The sequence below is a fragment of the Myxocyprinus asiaticus genome, chromosome 18 (assembly GCF_019703515.2).
Source record: "Myxocyprinus asiaticus isolate MX2 ecotype Aquarium Trade chromosome 18, UBuf_Myxa_2, whole genome shotgun sequence".
NCBI classification, from domain to species: Eukaryota; Metazoa; Chordata; class Actinopteri; order Cypriniformes; family Catostomidae; genus Myxocyprinus; species Myxocyprinus asiaticus.
Window position 1 is genome coordinate 6,002,770 of NC_059361.1, and position 20,956 is coordinate 6,023,725.

Below are 20,956 nucleotides of genomic sequence, written 5' to 3' on the forward strand. Positions count from 1 at the left end.
TTACTAGCAACAACTCTAAAGATGAACACATAAATTCAATAATTATAATCCAATAATATATAATATTCTGGAATGTGCCATTCTGAACTTTTACTCTTGATGTTTTAAGTATATGATGCTAATACTTTTGTACTTTTACTTAAAAGGATAGTTCACACAAACAAGAAGATTCTGTCATCATTTACTCCTCTTCATGTCGTTCCAAACCTGTGTGACTTTCTTTCTTCTGTGGAACATATATTTTAAGACTTATTATACAAGATTTTCCATGTTTCTCAAAGATATCATTTTTGGCTTCCTTATGATAAACACAATGGCTAATTTCATTGATTTTTAGGAAACTATCAAAACCATTAATATTTATAATACATAATCATATATTTAACAATTTTCAACCTCTACCATGTCAAATTTATTTGTTCATCTATTTTATTGTGTATTTTTTCCCCCAATTCTAATTTATTCTTGTTGACTCAGTATTTTGCTGTTTTTAAATGTCATCACTTTAAGGCACTGTTTGTACACTTCTTGCTCAATTTCAGGAATAAAGTTAAGAATTAAAATAATGAATGATTCTTTTTGCTATTTTAACTGTAAAAAGTGGTATATAAACTGCTGCTGCTGTACTTCCACATTCCTTTGATGAGGGTTTATTCAATGAATAATGCATTCAGTGAACATGTATGAGTAGGTTTAGCATGCATTTAGGGAAAATAGTTTTACAAAATCTTTACTCTTGTAAAAGACTACCTTCAGATTTCAAAATCCAAAAGTAATTCTCCTTATTACAAGAAAAAAAAAAAAAAAAAGCATCTTGCCTTTAAGTGAAATGATTTTAAAATACTCATTTAGGCTTTCTCTAAGTGCAACTTGAAATACATGTTGGCTGTGTTACAGTATATTTGTTTCAAGTATGACCATGTTACCATGTCCTTTAAATACTGGTCTTTTTTTGAACAGCTGATGCATTGTTAGCTGCTTTTTTCCAATTTAAAGGAGGCAGATTGCAAAAGAAAGGGACTGCTGATTTTCTTTCTTCAATTATTTCAAGTTGCACTAAGAGAAAGCCAGAAGTCAATGAGAATACACTTCAAAAGTCCACAAAGAGACCATATAGATTCCAAGGGTGGTCTTGCGCTTAGAGGTTAGGGCTTCATCATGGGAAACATCCTAAAAAAAAAAGGTCAAATACAAAAAGAAAATTAACAACAGACCAGGGGTGAAAGGGGGAGTTTGTTTTAGGGAAACATACAATTTTAATTTAAATAACGTACCATGTACTCCTTCACGAGTTTTGAGGAGTCTTCAATCAGGTAAGCAGCATGTGTTCTCTAGATGCATTCACATTTTCTTTTTGATGGTGGCATTATGGAAATGTGACAAATGAGCAGTGTTCAGCAGAATTAATACACAAGTTAGCATTTTGATTTTCAGAATTGTTCCTGTACCTCTAACACTTTCTTTAAATTGCATCACACAGAATATCCCACTGCGTTATTTCTACAAGAGTCAAGTTTGTCAGTCTATTTATTGGCTGAAATTAATTCTACATCAGCATCTGTGAGGGCCCCAAAATACCAGGAACCAGTACAAGAAAACAAACAAATCATCTTAAACCAGAAGCTTTGCTACAGGAAAGCTACAAAATAATCTTGGATGTCACAGTTGTGCCTACTGCATAAATGACAACTCTGATGCTTCTGAGAAATGCGGTAAAGTTACGAACAAGCCCTGAAATTAAAATGGAACGAATCATGTGAATATTAACATTCCAGAGCATATAAACCAAGGTTTAAAGGGATAGTTCACCCAAAAATGAAAAGTTCAGTCATTATTTACTCAACCTCATGTTGTTCAAACCCCTTATGTTTATTTTCTTTCTGAACTCAAAAGGTTAATTTTGGCCAGTTTGTCCTGCTGGTTTCTGTCCATACAATGACATTCAGTGGTGCCCGTATCTTCTGAAGCTTCAAAAGCATCATCAAATAATTCCATGTGACTCCTCTATAATCTGACATATGATTAGGTTTGGTGAGAAACAAACAGAACACTCTTCTGTGCCCCTGTTCCTCCTTTGTTTTTGGAAATTCTGAGGAACTGGGTTGAGAAATGATCAAGCTGATCCATATATTTGGACACCAAAGGGATTGTTGTAATTGTACTGAATTCCACAGATACCAAGTAACATTTTAAAATGACAAATCAATTTGGTTGCTGACAAATTTGTTACAATATTATCATATACCGCAGAATCTTTCTTTACCCAACACATGGATGAAATACAAAATTGTTACAGATGAGCAAACCTGAATTACATCCAAAGGACTTCAATTCAGAATTTGGATTTACATACAACAACCAGTAAAGGTTACAGGTTACATACATCTTGCTCAGTAAAGAGTGCTGGTCATCTGTTCTTAAATTCCACGAGGAAAGGCAGACCTCATGCCTCCTGTGTGCAAATGCAGACTAGTACAATTATGAATGATCTAACCTACAAGTTAAGTAAGCAAGATGCCATCTTATTCAAGAGTCCAATGTATTTATTGTGATATGTGTATTTAGAGATGCCAAAGTTGGAGAGTTAACATTTGATATTAAATAAAATGCTCAATGCCATTATTAGTATGCACTATTGCCACTTGTTGGGAAATAACTAAATAAAAGCTATAGCCTATAACAAATACATCTACTAATGCAAACTTCACACACACAAAACACACTGACGTAGCTACCTAGAGACAACTTTTTTTTTTTTTTTTTTTTTTTTTACCTGGAGAGGACGTGTGTGTCAGACGTGTTTTAAGGCGACGTACCTGAGACGACATGTGTGTGTCAGATGTGTTTTAAGGCGACGTACTTAGTACACGTATAATTTTTTTATACATTTCTGATAAATGCCGCCGGTAGATGTTCCTTACGTGCAGTTGCCGTGACGTCGCCTCTGCTCTTATGTCACCAGTCCCAATCAATCCCATTCAAAACTTGACATGGCCTGATGGTGATGGAAGGGTAGACTGCTCCTTCTCCTTCCCCCAGGAAGCCTTTAAGGTGGCACTATCCACTTGCCATACACCACAACAACCACGCCCAACTCACCATGCACCCCAACAAGAGAAAACCACCTTATAGTGATCATGAGGAGGTTACCCTCTTTAAATCTACCCTCCCTAGCAACCAGACCAATTTGGTTGCTTAGGAGACCTGGCTGGAGTCACTCAGCATGCCCTGGGATTTGAACCAGCAAACTCCAGGGGTGGTTGCCAATGTCTTTACCACTGAGCTACCCAGGTCCGCTGGTGAATTGATTTTTAACAATAACTTATAAACCTTTAAAGACAGACCTACGGTGAGCTCTGAGGTTGTTAATCGTTGGTATATGCTTCTGGTGAAACCATCAGTTCATGTTATTTCAGCATTTTAGAATTTCTGGTTGAGGCCTACACTACCAGCGATTATCAGAGAATTAAGAATTGAGTCACTCACAAACTGCTTGGATATATGTATATTAGGGCTAGGTGATAAACAATATTTATTTTTATCGAAAAAAATAATCATTTTCGATATCGATGATAAACTTTTGAGTAATTTTTTATATTTAGCCTATGTTCTACATCTAGACGATCAGATAAGGCACGTGTTGCTAAAAACATGAGCGGTTTGGCAAAGTTATACATACAACTAGCTAATTGAATCACAGTCATGAAATTAGTCTGTTAGAAACAGGCAACCCTGCTGTCATGGAAACCGCCAATGAGGCTCGGTAGCCACTAGCTAGCAGCTAGCTATCTGGCTAAAATTATATCATTGTGTACCAAACAGGACAGCACTGACAATGCAATACAGCTATCGACTGAACATAGCAACAACTCTGTCATTACCACCATTGCTGTTTATTTATGTACTATTTAGTTAAACGTTTTTTCATGATCCATAGCGCTGTCACGGGCAAGAAAGTATTTCTTCTTCTTGTGATGGTTATTGCCAATTGGCAATCCAGCCTTTGGTGCATTACCGCCACCTACTGGGCTGTAGTGTAGCGTGTCACACGAAAGTCTTTCAGTGGAGTCAAACCTCAGCTGAATTAGCAAAATGCTATCTAAAAGAGTTCACACACATTATGTAGGATTAAATCCTAAATTAAGTACACTTTAAATGTATCTCACCCTCTGGAGTTTATTTGTAAACAAACAAGTTATGTTTAATCCATTCTTGAGGTCCAGCAAACATGTGGAATACAGTTCCACCCCTATTAATTGTATGAAAAAATATTGTGAAAATTATTTTGCCACCCATAATGTATATGCCTGAATATTTTGCAATAAACTTAAAATATACTGATTCTATCTTTAAAACAACCACTTTAAATCAATAGTTTTATATTTTTCCATAGTTTTTATTTTGATTTCATCATTCACAGTGCTTCATGAGATTGTAGTTCATTTCCTCATTAAAGGCATTAAGGACACAGTCTTTTGTCTGTTTTTAAAATACGTTTTGCTTCAAATCAAAGTTTGTAATATTGTGATTCACCTCAGAGCTGGTTGATTTGGTTCATGGCTTAGAACTCTTATGAATTATTGTATGAAATCCCAATGTCAAAAATGAATGGGAAAAGACCGAAATCTCCAAAACAATTGATCAAGATTACGAGAACATATTTCAAATCACCAGTTAAATCTGACAACAATAGTATCATCAGGGCTTGACATTAACTTTTTGGCTCACCAGCCACTCAGCATCATCACTAACTAAAATCCCCCATCCCTCAAAAAGTGACAACTGGAGACTGTAACTGCATGCATTTGTTTGGACATTTTATTTGAATGAGAACAATATAAAGTTCAGCAGGACACAAGCCTAATGATTTAAGTCATCTCTTAGAATATCTGAAGGCAAACATGGCCAGAAAGAACAGGAATAGGATAGAAAAGAGGAAAACTTTGTCAATAATTTGTCCATGGAAGTCCATATTTGAACCCCTTTAACTTTTCTAACTTGTACTTGCCTTGATGAAAGTTTACCATTGTTCTTCCATTTTTTTACAGTGGCATTTGTAATAATAAATAATAATAAGTATATTTATTTATCACACATTATACATATACAGTGAAATTCTTTTTTTCACATATCCCAGCTAAGCTGGGGTCAGAGTGCAGGGTCAGCCATGATACAGTGCCCCTGGAGCAGATAGGGTCAAGGGCCTTGCTCAAGGGCCCAACAGTGGCATCTTGGCAGTGCTGGGGCTTGAACCCCTGACCTTCTGATCAGTAACCCAGAGCCTTAACCGCTGAGCCACCACTGCCCACATAACCACAGGTCAGACCATGAATGGCTCCACAATACTGTGGTTATAGATATGCTAATGTAGATAGTCTTTCTAAAAAATAAACTATAGGCTAGTTTTTGATATGAAAAACAAGAAAGTCCTATGGGTTTGGATCAAAATAAAGATAAAAATGAATGAATGATAACAGAATAATTATTAATAATAAAAATTAAGTCTTATAGACTTGCCCTTATCAAGTTAATATGCATCTACCAGATACCAGTTAGTGTTGCTGCAGTAAACACTTAAGTTTGGATGTCGATGTTGATGCATTTCACACTGTTGTCTCTTTAACTTGTCTGTGCTGTTAATATTAGGGCTGTTTAGCAATTTGAGAGGTTCAAATTCCTCCATAGAGCTTTATACTAGAACGTTCTCTTCAGAATTTAAATGGGTCACATACGTTTTATGGTCTCCTCTGGCCGCCGCGATAGCGAGTGAAGCCCGACTGAATCACACAAGTTTTGCTCTGCACTGTCCCAGAGCTCTTGTTCTATCTCTGGTGCATGCTGATGTGCACTGTGGTGGTTCGCGCGAAAGCACGCTTCATTCACCCCGCACAGATGCACGTGTCAGTTATGAGAAGAATATTTACTGCTTATAAAGTGTTGAACACGAGATGAATACAGTTAAATTTACTTCGGCTACGGCCACCCACCAAATTGGCTAGTAAGAGTGACGGAGTTACCTGCCACTGCCGATTTCTACCTGCAATTGGTGGGTGGATGGGTGTTAATGTCAAGCCCTGAGTATCATAAATTGTGCTTCTTTATCTCAGATGACTCTAAAAACAAGTTTTTTTCCAGAATGGTCTAGCTAATGCGTATGCACGTTCTCTAGTTGACTGACAGGCAATGTCTTTATCTAAAAGGCGACTGACTCTTTAAGGCGAGACTTCCTTTTCTACATCCACCATATTGGGTGTTCCAGTTTCTCTCATGCGTGTTAACAAATGCTCCATCTCTGGATAAATAATGTAGTTTCTGATGTAAATCCAGTAGCACACGTTTACCTGTGCATCAGCAGTATTTCTCAGCATCGGTGGTGTGAACTGCAGGTTCTGTAGCCTGGAAGCCCTCTCTCAGATCTCTCGGTCTCAGAAGCGGAGGCAACTGAGACTTGTCCTCTGCCACCCGGATTGAGGTGAGTAACCACGCCACCACAAGGACCTACTAAGTAGTGGGAATTGGGCATTCTAAATTGAGTGAAAAGGGGATAAAAAAAAAAAAAACAGTGGCGGGTTGAAATGAGACCTTTTTTATGTGGCCATTAAAGGAGCCTGTGATGGGCACAGCTGTAGATCTACAGAGCAGCATTGTATTTACCCTTCTCTTTATTCAATGTACGTGTGTTTGTGTGGCCGTATTAAGGGAGATCCTGTCACCCATGGGGGATTTGGGGTTTTCATGCACTTCTTTAGTGTTTGTAGGAAGGGATAACTCCTGGGTGTTTTGAGACAGACAGTCTTGAGCAGAAATGTACCTTTGGAATTTTCATGGTGGCATTTGGCTGTTAAGGACAGTGTGTGTTAAAGTTAATCTTTGTGTGTGTGTGTATGTGTGTGTGTGTGTGTGTTTCATTGTATTTATGGATAGGTAGAGCCAAGGGCTCTTAACCCTTTAAGCTCGAATTGGCTGCTGGCGGGCCTGCCGAGAAAAAGATAATTATCAAAATATTAATAACTACAGTCTTGACCAACACAAAATAGGTATTGTTTTAAAGCATAGAAGCTGTACTTACATGTCGGCATTATGACAAAAACTGAAAAAATGCTTTGATATTTGCAGACAAATCAGACGTGTTTCATTTTGATAGTTTATTAATAATTTTGCACTGCACATATTGTAAACAGTGAAACCATCAGACTGATCAAATACCCATATGCTCTCAAAGAGTAGAATACAACCAGCCTATTTGTTTTACTCACAGACAAGCTAAGTATATATCTTTGACATACATGTTATATGTAAACATGTGTTGCTTATAAGCCGCATTTTCGCTTATAACTTCAAGAAAAATAAACAGAACATATAAAAACACATACCATTACTTAGAAGAGTGGATTCCCATTAAAATAAGCCCACACAACATAATCAGATGAATACAGTGCCTATAAAAAGTAATCACCCCCTTGGATGTTTTTAGGTTATATTGTTTTTAAATATTGAATCATAACTTAATTTGGCTTTTTCTTTCTTTTTTTTTTTTTTACACTAATTAACAGAAAAGGACTCTTTCATATCAAAGTCAAAACACATTTATACCAATTAGTCTAAATTTATAGCAATTGTTAAACACAAAATAACACATAAATCATCGCTGTGCAACCACCTGGTTTTTGAATTCTCTCAATTAATTAAATGGAGATCACCTGTGCACAATCATGGTGTTTCTTCATCAGTCACATCTTTCTGAGAGTTTGAAAAAAAAAAAAAAAAAAAAAAAAAGAACTATATGAAATATTGGCTAGAGTTTGCCAGAAGGCATGCCAGAAGGCATGCAAGTTCTATGGTCTGATGAGACCAAAATTGAGCTTTTTGGCCATCAAACCAGACGCTATGTTTGGCGTGAACCAAACACAGCACATAATCAAATATACACCATCCCCACCTGTGGATGGACTTGAAAAAGGCTGTGCACTCAAGATCCCCACGCAACCTGACAGAGCTTGAGCAGTTTTGCAAATAAGAATGGGGAAAAAATTGCAATGTCTGGATGTGCAAAGTTGATAGAGACCTATCCACATAGGCTCAAGGCTGTAATTGTTGCCAAAGGTGCATCTACTAAATACTGACTTGAAGGGGTGAATACTTATGCAGCCAAGTATTTTGTGTTTAATATTTGTTATAAATTTAAATTAATTGGTAGAAATGTGTTTTGACTTTGATATGAAAGAGACTTTTTCTGTTGATCAGTGTAAAAAAAAAAAAAAGCCAAATTAATTACACTACGATTTAATATTTAAAAACAATAAAATATAAAAAAACATCCAAGGGGGGTGAATACATTTTATAGGCACTGTAGATCTGTAGCTTCGCTTTGTCGCCATGTGATTCGGCGGGAACGTTCGCTCCAGGTGAGAATGGCTCATTAGCTGGATTAGGAGGGTTACTTTTGAAATGGATTCCACTACAGATTACAGAATACATGCTGTAAAATGTAATTTGTAACATATTGCATAGATTACTCAAGGTCAGTAACGTATTCTAAATACTTTGGATTACTTCTAGATTTTTTTACTTGTTTTGACTATAAAAACTCTGCCAGTACAGTAAGACAAAATACACGTTAAAAATACATTCTCTTTAAAACCTAAATCTCTTATGCAGTGTTGTTTCTAAAACAAGATAAATCAAACTGATTTTGTTTTAAGGATTTTTAGATATTTTTACAGTAAAACAATAAAAACATTATCATCAAGAATACGATTTTTGCCCTAATACCAAAGGTTTTACTAGAAAAAAAGAAATTATGATCCAACGTGAATTTTCTTTATAAAAAAATATGATTGTGTCTGGTATCATGTGCATGTAAAATGGCTAGAAACAGCAATTTATCTTAGCGTAAAGCTGAAAATTTACACAAGGTTTATTTCTATTTCTTCTGCTACAAACTTACTGCAAACTTACTTCTCTGTCTGCTCGTATGACTGTAACACATCATAAGAAAATGTTTCACTGCTGTTCAAATGCACTTTGTATCGCATCATTTGTATGTATAAATGTTTTCCATCTGAAAGGACTAAATATTAAATTAAACAAATGACAATAAAATGCAAAGTAATCTCTTCAGTAATCAAATTACTTTTTGAATGTAACTGTATTCTAATTACCAATGATTTCAATTGTAACTGTAGTGGAATACAGTTACTTATATTTTGTATTTTAAATACGTATTCCCATTACATGTATTCCATTACTCCTCAACACTGCTCATTAGGAATCCATTGTTTTGGTTCAAAATGTTGATCATGGTGAGAAATTGTGCCAAACATTTGCGTTTGGTGTGCAAAGACCTTACAAGAACTTCCTACAGGAACTTATCTTGTACTGAAAGCTCTGGCTATGTTCAGAATGGAATACTAGTGTACTACTTATTGCATACTGTGCAGTATACACTGAATACTAAATACTCTTTTTTTAAATAGTATGTAAAAATTATGCATTATGCAACAATACAGCGCAAGACTGCCTGCCCACGTATTCCAGTTATCTTGGTTTTTGATCCTTAAAACAAGATACATTTTGAAATTTTGGCATTGAAATACAATTATTATTAACCAAAAACAAAAAAAACAATTATACATTTTTTGTTTTTCAGAAAATTCATCTTAAAATGTTACATTTGATGTATTATGCAAAAATAAATATTTAAACATTAGTATACAGAATTTTTGTTACATGACCATATTACTGTAAGTTTATCAATTGGCATTTTTAATTTTGCAAGTGGCATCCAGGTATTTTGTGTAAAAACGTCAGTCTGATCAAATGCTTAAATCCCACCTAATATTGCTTCTGGTTCATTTGGTCCTGAGAAACTCAAACTCTTCCAAGTACCATACCAATCTCTTACACCATTCATTTCTTAAGTCAAGGTGATGTATCATCACACACAGAGAGAGGGTATGTCGACGTTCAGCCTGGCTTAGTCCATCAAGTCCTATAGTTCAGACTGAATTAAATAAAACAGCATTGAAGGGTGGATTAATTAACAAGTGGCTCTTTGGTTCTGTTTGATCATCATGACCTTTCTTTAAATTCCTGCGCTGTTATGCCGTCTGTCTTTCTACCTGTCTGCCCATCAAACGGGCTCTCCTATCACCCTTCGAGCTCATTAACAATTGGTAACAAAATAATGAGCTCCCTAAAGATAGCGGCAACTCCTCTCTCTCCATTTTAATATGTATCGTGTTGAGTTTAAGTTTAAAGGATGTAAAATGTGCAAGTTATTTAAATATATATGGCTGATATTAAAGTTTTTGTAAATATACCTGTTGCTGTAAGTATTCAGAGTTCATGTAATTGTTTTTAAAGGAATATCCCGGGTTCAATACAAGTTGAGCTCAATCAACAGCTTTTGTGGCATAATCTTGGTTACAGGAAGGCACTTACAATGGAATAAGCGCTTAAATACACATTGTTTCAAAAGTAGAGCCACAAGATGTAAACATTTTACATGTTAACTTGATTTTAGTTTGATAAAATCGCTTACTAACCTTATCTGTCTAAAGTTATATCCAAAACTGGTTTTGTTGTAATGTAATATTGGATACATTTATACAGATATAAATTGTATCACACTAACATCATGTTAACATGCATATTGTTTGCATCTTGTGGCTATAATTTTCTGTGTATTTTAGCATTTATGGTCTGGCCCCATTCACTTCCATTGTAAGTGCCTCTCTGTAACCATGATTTTTGCTTTTTGGAGGGACTAGCTAAAAAAATTATACATATTTTTTTTTTTTAAATCAACATCATGCCATAAATGGTGTAGATTGAACTTAACTTGTATTGAACAGGAATATTCCTTAGACAGTGGTGTCCAAATGTTTGAGGCCACATTGCTGGGAAACAAAGTCTAATTTAAAGCTGGAAATAAATAAAAAAATACAGAAAATAAATAAAAAACATTACAATGTAATGCCAGTAATCATATAAGTACATCTGTGTCATTTTTGGAGATCATGTCAGCTCAAGTGCATGTTATCATTAAAGCAAAAGGGTGGAACACCAAGCTACATTGTTAATTTTTTCGATTCAACTTTTCACTAAACTTGTTCTGCAGATAGTAGAATTTGTAATGACACAAAAACAGTATTAAATTAGAAAAATGCAAATTAGAAGCATTTCACTCAGACTTTTTGAACCTCACTATTTGCTTCAGATGTGTTCAGAATGTTGAGAGGACTACTGTGTCGGCTGCTTCATCAGATTCCACCAGAAGGGGGCACTAAAGCACCGTAGATCACTGTACAGGTGAGGAGGTGTTCTGACATCCCCCGTCCATCCCACGCAAACATACACACACCTACGCACCCTGCAGCAGCAACAGAGAGGAACCGTCGCCACACGCCACCAAACAGATTCCGACTCCCTCTTCAAATCATTTTCTCGGAACACAGAGTGGCTGGTCACCATTAGTAGGCAATCTGCTCACTTTAAACCAACTCTGATTACACACACCTGTCCTAGGTTAGAGATCAGCCACACAAACACACACTCACACATGCCAGGAGGACAACAGATGTGTGTTCAAACCCACACGCTCGCCCCCATCATCTGGAGTTTGTTTTGGAGACTCAAGCAGCCCGTGGTGAGGTGTTTGAAGCCGGTCAATACATCCATCATTTTGCCTGATCAGACCATCAGTGATTGAGACAGGGGGGCTGTAGGGAGCTTAATAGTCCTTTGAACAAACAGACGCATACTGCACAGTTTTTATATCATCTTGTGCTGATAAAACCAACTTAGACAAGCATGAATTTTATTACAATGAAAGTGTTCCATGAAAGAAAGAAAGTCATACTAGTTTGGAACGAAATAAAGATGAGTAAATGGCAGAATTTTCATTTTGGGTTTACCATCCCTTGGTTATAATAAGCTTACGATCATTACTAAGGGTTTTCTTAAAGGTGAAGTGTGTAATTTCTGTGCCACTTGCATTAACAAAAGGATTTGCAAAAATAATCCACCATCTGCCATTGTTCAAATAAACAGATAGTCCTGTCCCAAACTCATGCCATGAGCCAAAATTGCTATATTGAGACCAAAGTATGAGCAATAGTAATAGAGATACTTGCCTTAGCAAGTACCACAAATAAGCATATTTTTTTCCTTTACATTTCTCTGTTTACACAGCTGAACACAATTCTCATTAAATCACTTTTACATGCATGTGATTTTCATTTTATAGTATTGTTTAGTTCATTCTGAACAAAAGGCACATACTTAAAGTTTAAAGCTAATTTTGTGAACACTGCTCAACTACGTACAACCGAAATGGCCTGCTTGATCTCATGGAAATTCTGTGACTATGGTGCCATTTTTGCAAAGTGCTATTACATGTTTCCTAACATGTATCGTGGCAGTTCCGAGGTGAAATGTAAACTGTGTGGCGCTAAAAGCAAGTTACATTTTCTCCCAAACAGATGAGGTTTTTAAGGTTAATGCTCAATCGAGTTTTAAATCAATTAAACCTACCTCCCTACCCTTAACCTTAAACCTAAACCTAACCGAAAGTGTCAGAAAAAGCAAATGTAGAATGAAAAACGCAATTGCTGAAGCATCTATGTCCTTTTGTGTCATTTACACTTTCAGCTCACGTGTTGACTTGCGTGCTTTTCAGGAGTCATACGCTGGTCCTTTGCATCGCATCAAGTGCAGTGATCTATCAGTTGAACTTATCCACAATTTGATCACACATGAACAAGCTTTTAAATGTAGTTGATTATGTAATGCAAATGTTAAAATGTATCACCTGACAAGTCATGCGCAATAGTAAAAGTGTTTAGATGTCATAAGATAGCATTGTGGGAGGAACAGAGCAAAAAGTATGTTTTTAAGAACTGATAATCTGCTGTTTTACTCGTGATTTTTGCGAAAGTGAATAAGTCGTTGTTGTAGCACCTCTAGTGTTTTCACCAGGAAACTCCAGTGATACGTTCAATCCACCACGTAAAAATAATTTTGCAAAAATGTATGTGTGTATGTATGTAACATGTTTCTATGAGACCAGGTTGGAAATAGCATGAATCCTATAGCTGTAATTGGTTTATTTCCCCAAAGAAAAGATCACCCCAACAGTCTAATTAGCATTAGTGCATAGGTCTCTTTTGCATAGCTGTGCATGTCCGTGCTAACTTCAACCTTAGGGTCAGTCAGACTGTGTTGAAACCACTGAGAGATATCGGCTATGACCTTCATTGCAAGCTCAGCACCAACCCCTGGGCATACAGAAAACATACACCTCGCCATGACCCTATGGTCAATACCACTCCACATATGTGTAGAAATGTGTTTGTATATTAGTGTGTGTGTGTGTGTGTGTGTGTGTGTGTGTCGTTAATGTGGACCAGAGTGTGTAAGCTCACTCCAATAGTTGCACACTACAAGTATCCTGGCATGGTGTGGAGATTGCCTCATCCTGAGAGAAGATGACCTTGTGGGAGACCTACATAAGCCCCTCACATCCGTCCTCATGTTTATATCCAGTTACGTGGCATTAGGCAGCACATGTGCACCCCGGAGCTTCGTTCTCAGCCCTGCGTGATGCTCAGCACTGCTGAATGCTGGAAGACGTTAAAGTAGTTACTCAGACTCAAGCAAACAAGCACAGATGGAGGAGAAATAATAAAAAAAAAAAAACAAGGATCTGTTAGCTCTGTTCTAAAACCTAGTGAGCTGCCTCTCTGCCTAGTGCCTACAGGCAGCTGCCATCCAAGGGGCCATTCACACCGAATGTGTCTCACAGAACAGACACTGTCATCGCACATGAGGTGCGGCACAACAGCCAAAGATATCCGTCAATGTTTAAATAAAAATCTTTTTTAAAACAGCGCAGACAGGCACTGACATGAGTTCAGTGTGAATGCCCCCCTACTCTTGCTTTGTCTTTTTCTTCTCCCCATCTGCTTTGATTCACTCTCTTTTGTCTCTCTTTTAAAAATGCACAACTTCATCTACTTTAATAATTTCCTATTGTTTTCTATTTGATTTGAAATGCCCTACATAGGCAGAAACTTTGTACATCACACAAATAGTGCTACTAATGCGAAATGCACAGGACACTCACAATTGATTCCAATCAAATTTGTATTTCTTCTTTTGAACTGGCTTTTTTAATGATTTGGTTGATTCGTAAAGGGTTTTTATATCACTTGACTGAATTGGATGACTTTGTTTAGGAGTAAAACTGTGCGATGGGTACAATATTGGTAATACTTAATATTATTACACAGCTCTCTGAAATACTCTATTCTGACTGTTCAATCGTGCCATCCAGTGGTCTAATTTTTCTGAATAATGACGCACATCCGGGGATAAAATTATATTTCACCGGTCATTCAGGAATTGTGAGTGTCACTCTGCGATTACTACAAGTAAGCGAATAAATCATTTCAATCTGAATCAGTATTTCCATTTATTTATTTATTTGGCAAGTAGTTGTGTAATAAGCACAATAATGAGCAGTCATACGGTCATTTTCACAATATAAACACCAACAGCCGTTTCTGGAGACTCTGCGATCTCTTTGTCACATAATAACAAAATTTCAACTCAAATCATTATTTAATGTTCATTATATTTTCTATTAAATGTCAGCCGGTCATTACTGCAAAACTAAACCTCTTTAGGGTGATAACAAACCCCTCTGCTCCACGTCTGTACATTATCCCTTACTTATTAATAATAATTATGATTAATGTTGGGAACACTAAAGTTAATGATGTTTTTAACCCTTTAAACTCTCCAAAGGGTTAAAGGGGGGCACTATATCACGAAAATTGAGAAGTGGGGGAAAGATTTTATGAAAGAATTGTCCGTTAGCTTTGTGTTGCCTGTTACCTGTTGTACGGCCAAGAATAAATTTCAGAAAAGTATAACGACTGCACTCGTTCATTAACAGTGATTGTTACAGTAATATAGTAGCCTATGTTATATTACAAGGTGACATTATGCATGTAATAAAAAAGAAAAAAAAAGAAAAAACGTTTGCTGAAACCTGCTCAAACTCGATTTTCAGAACACCCACACTGTGTATTAAGTAAAGTCTATTTGTCTGTGCCAATGCTATGTGCAGCCCTTAAAAACTCATGTACATAGGGTGACTAGACGTCCCGATAAAATCGCCTTTTGTCCCAATAATCAGTCTTAGCCAAAAATTTTATGAAAATGATTATTGCTGTGCTTTGTGCTTTTTCTTTATTGAAAAACTTGTAAGGAATAATGAGTGAATTGTTCATTCCAGAAGTCTCAGTATCAGCGGTGAATTTTTTCTGCTGTGCTGAACTTTCCCCATTAATTATCACCCCCTCCCACCTCTGATGTTGTCTTTCAGCCCATAAGAAAAGTTTACTCGTGCTTGAAGCCAAAAACCGGGGAGGGAGAGATGATAATAGCACAGGTCAAGGTAATCAAATAGCTAAAAATAAAAAAAAAAATAAAAAAAATGCGTCCCCATCCTAATATACATCCTCTGACATGCCATCAGTAAAATCGCAACCCTGTATCAATGAGCCTTGTGATGTCATAAACCACTATATGGACAGGATTCGTTTTATGTGGAGCTGATTATGATTGCCAGAGCTTCTCATTGATTTTAATCCCATTCAAAATGAGCATATCAGTATTTTTTCTGGACTTTTTCTAGGAATGCGCACAACAATAAAGATTACAGTGTTTTTATCTTCTATAAAATGCCCTAAAATAACCCAGGTAAAGGTGGCCCACTGCAAATTGACATGCTGGTAAAAAGCCAGTGAATATGTGCTGTCTGTGAGCACTTTTGTTTCTGAAGTTCTCTGTGTCTAAAGTCATTGATCAAAGAAACCAGAAAATGAAAAGACGTGCTTCACATCCTCAAATAAACGCTTAAGAAAAACATGCATCAACCCATGTATGCAACAGCCAGCTTTAACTATTTAAAGAGAAAGAAAGGATCATATTTTATTTTGGTTAGGAAAAGTGTAGCCCCACATTTTGGGATATATTCCAGAAGTAGGCTAAAATAAAATTACATAACTTGATTGTATTGTTCCGATTTTTTGTCTTGGTCATCTGGTCACTTTACATGTATATGCAAAAATGCACCACCCACTACAGCACTCCCAACATAAATCATCTTCCCATGGCCCTGCCTTAGGGAGTTTTCTAAAAAATGAGCCATTTTTTTTACATGTCTGTGAGCTTCCTTGGCTGAATAATCCAGTGTTATAGCTTAGATGTCCAGAACAAAATATGCCATCCAGAAGGAGAAGCATGCAAAACAAATCATAACAAAGGGGAGGATCTCAGCTTTCTAATGACACCTAGATTGAGCTTCTAATCCATTCAGAGGCTAAAATATTCAATGAAACAACAAGGGTGATGCATGAACTGAAAATTAGACTGAATGTCTATGGACGAGAACATCTGTGAGGGCTAAAATGTGTTAGAGCGCCACCTACATTTCAGATCTGTATATTGTGATGGAATGTGATAGAAAATAATGTTTTTCTAGTGCTTGCTACCATCTAGTGCAGGGGTATTTGGTTATAGTTCCAAGAGTTCTGGTCTTGACATTTCCTTTCCAGCAAAGGTCCGGACTATAATAACTTACACGGTGTCAGTAGTCAGTACGGCTAAGATATAATACAAGAAATGCAATTGTTTTTTTTGTTTTTTATAGTTATAATACATTTCCAAGTTGGCAGCAATAGTACTGTGTAAAGGTAGAAGTAGAGAAAAATCATAAACAGTCAAAATAGTCTCTTCATAACTGGGCAAGGACAGGGTCCGAAATTAACTTTTTAGCCCACCAGTCAGAGTGACTGGTAAATGAAAAAAATTAAGTACACACAACACAGTAGCAATTCTTGGTTTACTTGGAGTGAGTCAATTAATTCACTCAGCTCCAAAGGATTCATAAAACTTTTTGATTCACTAAAAAGAGCCGGCTCAAAATAGTAATTTCTTTGGGATTCAGTCTGCTGGTAGTGCTTTATGTCTCGTCTCGTCTCACGCTGTAGATTCAGTAGCAGTGTTGCTGTGGCACTTAATAGTAATACAGGAAAGACTGAGTATTTTAGTCCGGTTTTCTGTTCGCATCACCGAACTGTTAACAAAACCGAATATCATGAAAATAATTTGTTTTTTATTATAATGCAATCATTACTGGATAATTTGTATGTGTGGTAGTGGGTAATTAAAACTTACTTGCACATCCACTGTAAATCCAAGAGTGGTCTTCCCTTCATCCCGAATCCAGGTGGCATGAACGCTCCTGTTCATACTTTCATCTTGCTTCGAGATGTACTGCTAACGGTACTTGCCCTCTGGTGTGGAAGAAATCCGCTCAACCCCACTCACTGCACCAGAGAACTGCATCTTTAGGATGAGTTTGTAATACACAAAGCCAGTGTGTACTTTCTACTATTAGCTTTCAGTACACGAGCAATGATGTCATCTTAAACATGCACGATTACAGTTGGAAAAATGGCAATATCATTTTCAAATGCCCAAAGTATACAAACAGTGTTGATTTTTAAACGTTTATTTACCCAGCCACAGAACTGCCACAAAAAATGCATGCAATCATCATTTGAAGTCTGGATTAAAAGCACTGAATCCACCTTCGCTCACCTCGCGCCAGCAGACACATAGCGTTTGAGATTGTTGATAAGCAGCGGGACTATGTGCTAATAAGAGCCGTTCTATGTATACACCTGTGATACTGACTGTTCTATAGGCCTACAGAGCCCCCTTGAGGACAAAACAAGAACATGTGAAACTATTTTACAAGCTGCCATAAACTGATAGAATGCAAAAACCACCCGCCAGAATGTCCTGTTATGTTGCGAAATTCACCGGCCAAAATTTACCCGCATTTGGCCCTTGGTGGGTGTTAATTTCGGACCCTGGGCAAGGATGAGGACATTGGGGTCCCAGAGACTGCCAAAGTAGTGGGGTATGGGGGATATTCTTCCAAAAAATACAATAGGTCAGGGTTCATCAATCGAGTGCCCTTTGATATAATTATTAGGAGATAAGATAAACTGTTCGTTTTGAAGCTGAGTGATAGCAGTCCAGTATTTGTGTTTGAATATTTTTATATTCAGAATATATATATATATATATCTTTATTGTAAAGGGTTTAAACAATGTTTTCCATGCCTGTTCAATGAACCATAAACAATTAATGAACATGCACCTGTGGAACGGTCGTTAAGACACTAACAGTTTACAGAGGGTAGACAATTAAGGTCACAGTTATAAAAACTTAGGACACTAAAGAGACCTTTCTACTGACTCTGAAATCTGTGTGAATGTGCCTTAGGCATGCTGCATGGAGGCATGAGGACTGCAGATGTGGTCAGGGCAATAAATTGCAATGTCCGTTCTGTGAGACACCTAAGACAGCGCAACAGGGAGACAGGAAGGACAGCTGATTGTCCTCGCAGTGGCAGACCACGTGTAACAACACCTGCACAGGATCGGTACATCCGAATATCACACCTGCGGGACAGGTAAAGGATGACAACAACAACTGCCTGAGTTACACCAGGAACACACAATCCCTCCATCAATGCTCAGACTGTATGCTATAGGCTGAGAGAGGCTGGACTGAGGGCTTGTAGGCCTGCTCACATGCCCATTGTAGGCACTTTTGGTGGTGGACAGGGGTCAGCATGGGCACTCTGACTGGTCTGCGGCTACGCAGCCCCATACACAGCAAGCACTGTGTGTTCTGATGCCTTTCTATCATGGCCAGCATTACGTTTTTCAGCAATTTGTGCTACAGTAGCTCTTCTGTGGGATTGGACCAGACGGGCTAGCCTTCGCTCCTCATGCGCATCAGTGAGCTTTGTGCACCCATGACCCTGTCACCGGTTCACCGGTTGTCCTTCCTTGGACAACTTTTGGTAGTTACTAACCACTGCATACCGGGAACACCTCACAAGACCTGCCGTTTTGGAGATGCTCTGACTCAGTCGTCTAACCATCACAATGTGGCCCATGTCAAAGTTGCTCAGATCCTTACGCTTGCCCATTTTTCCTGCTTCAAACACATGAAATTCAAGAACTGACTGTTCACTTGCTGCCTAATATATCCCACCCCTTGACAGGTGCTATTGTAATGAGGTAATAAATGTTATTCACTTCACCTGACAGTGTTTTTTATGTTGTGGCTGATCAGTGTATATACAGTATATATAAAATTTTCCTCAAAGTGAGAACCAACAACAAACAAACAATGCACTTCACAACAGTGAAGATTAAAAATTCTAACTGCTGTAGTTAAGAATGGGCTGACTATCAAATAATGTAAACATTCTCATCATAAGCAGAGAACTTGTAATTTCAAAGTTTTGGTTGTCTTTCCTTGCCATCCATGCCAGAGAAGGTGAAATATCTTATTAATTTTCACAAAATTAAAACAAAAATATTATTATGAAAGGCTCGTAACATGTTTATTATTCAAGCTAATTTTAGATGGGGGAAAAAAAAACATTTTAGTCTAAAGGCACTCTGAAACCACATTAAATGAATGTCATGTCACAAACCTGGCTTAGCTGAACTGTCGGAGTCATAGACACATGAAGATGAATTCTCATTCTTTTCTGCGTATTTTAGCAAAAGATGCCAGTATCCATCAATATTGCTGCTTTCTATATGTCTCCGCCACGGTCTACTGTCATTAAAATAACCGCGTCTGCAGATCTACTTTGCGGCGCCTCATGTCTACTCACATTAATGCAGGGCAGAGTGGCAACGTGCGCTGAGCGGGAAGGGGTATAAATACTGCTTATCTTTTTGCTTGTTCATATGATTTTGTTGCAGACATTTAACACACTAGTTTAAAGGGCCATTCACACCAAGGCTTTATACACGTATGCTTACATAATCACTTAGCCCGGTGTCAGATAACTAGCACAGAGATCTTGATCTCGGTCCAGATTGAGTTGTCCTTCAGTCCGAATGCGGACCAGAGTCCGCCTATTGAGTACCCCTGATCTAGTGGAATAAAATGAAACTCAAAGTGAGGTAGAGTGAACAGAACCAGAATTACATGTTTACAAAATTAGGACAACAATTTTTTTTTTTACTTTGTTTATGAGAATGTTAGGAGTTTGTGCAGGGAAGAGGTGAGAGCATGAGGATCCAATTGCAGTATTTTGATAATGAACAAAAGAAGCACATACAATGAAGGTGGTGAACATACGAAGAAGGTAACTTAAACTCCACAGCAGTATGCTGCTAGTAACACTACGTGCAGACATACGAACAAGAACCCAAGAACCAAGGAAGACTAAGGCTGTGTCTCGTTTGGAAGGCTGCATCCTCCGGATGTCGCATTTGTCAGCCGCATTTGTCATCAAGGCTGTCTCATTTCAGAAAAGCGAGTAGGACACTTCAAATGCAGCCTTCGAATGCGACCCTCTTTCACGGGAATTTGGAGGATGCATGAGATGTATCCTTCGTGGGCACTCACAACCCACAATTCTTTGCTTCAATAGAAATGTATAAAATAATGTGAATTTGCCGTAAATATGATGTTCAAACGCAAGTAATGTTAATTCCCAAGTTGAAGTACCTCAGTAGATGGGTGCAGAGTATATAATATGTATAAGTATATTAATATATAATTAAAATAAAGTATTAGACTAAAACTACACCTGTAAAATGTATTTTCTTTTCTCTTTACATCATTATAGCTCTCCTAAAATGTACCTCATACATTCCCTTCCAAAGGGACTTTGTTCCCTTCTCACTCAAAGCACTCACGCTTGTTAAAGAGTGGCGTGCTCTCATAGCAACCATGTTACGTTACGTTTCCTATGAAGGCCGTCTTGTTTAAACGAGACTTGTTTAAAAAACCCTCTGGGGTCTGAGGGTGTTTTGAGCCCTGGAGAAGTTTTGA

General features: G+C 37.4%; 1 pseudogene; it reads left to right on the top strand.

Moving 5' to 3' along the window:
• Positions 1-20,956, top strand: part of LOC127455872 (zinc finger B-box domain-containing protein 1-like) — a 66,336-nt pseudogene that overhangs the window by 22,337 nt on the left and 23,043 nt on the right.